Raw genomic sequence first — 919 nt, 5'->3', positions numbered from 1 at the left:
TTCTTTATACTAACTGACATTCTGTAAAGCGGGACTTCTCCCTCTTTTTTTGAATATTACTATGGATTCTGAAATTCTTCCTTTTGTAAACTATATTAAAATTTGTTAACATCATTATTAATTTGAATGCCCAGATTGTCCCAGATTTGATCCCTTCAAGCCAGAACCTGTGTCCTTTTGAAATGAACCTATAAATTTTGCAAACTTCTTTGCTTTCTGGCACTAGATGTCAGGCTTTCCTTGAAATTTCTCTGTCCCAGACCCAGAATCTGCCCTTTCTCAGAGAGTCCTGGTTCCTTTTATTGGGGAATAGTATTTTGGAACCAATATCTAGGTGTTAGGTATGCTCACTGGCACTGAGATGTCACTGCTTCTAGGTTCTTAGTAGATAGAACTAGGAAATATATAAATATTGTAAGTCACAACCTCATTCAATACTTCCAATACAAATTATATCTATAGATTCTTTGTCTTTTTCTGTTTTTTAGCTATAGTTTGCATTTTACTTTTAGCTTACACTTTTTAGGTTCTTGATTTAACTAAAAAAATGAAAACATTATATCACCTCTATTTGTACATCATTAAGTTTTATTCTTTTTCTGTTTTATATTTATATCCTGTTTGGTTCCCAGCATCAGTGTATTTATACATTTGCCCATCCTGTGATATGTGCAACATAATTTGAGAATTTGGAGAAGGAAATGGCAACCTACTCCAGTATTCTTGCTTGGAAAATCCCATGCACAGAGCAGCCTAGCAGGCTACGGTTCATGGGGTCGCAAAGAGTCAGACATGACTGAGCAACTGAGCACACATACTACTACCAACAACAAACATGTAAAGTAGATTCAAGATATTTTCTGTAATTTGTTGTCCTTGGATTATATGCCACTGACGTTGTACAGTCAGGGTATTACAT

General features: G+C 35.0%; 1 protein-coding gene across 1 annotated transcript in view; it reads left to right on the top strand.

Moving 5' to 3' along the window:
- The window catches only part of TAF1 (TAF1 RNA polymerase II, TATA box binding protein (TBP)-associated factor, 250kDa), a gene marked incomplete at its 5' end in the record, with an annotated part of 61,547 nt that overhangs the window by 17,987 nt on the left and 42,641 nt on the right, over nucleotides 1-919 (top strand). The window lies entirely within an intron of this gene.

This window comes from Bison bison, unplaced genomic scaffold (genome assembly GCF_000754665.1).
Source record: "Bison bison bison isolate TAMUID 2011002044 unplaced genomic scaffold, Bison_UMD1.0 scf7180017857652, whole genome shotgun sequence".
In the NCBI taxonomy this organism is placed as follows: Eukaryota; Metazoa; Chordata; class Mammalia; order Artiodactyla; family Bovidae; genus Bison; species Bison bison.
This window is presented reverse-complemented; position numbering and strand designations above follow the sequence as displayed.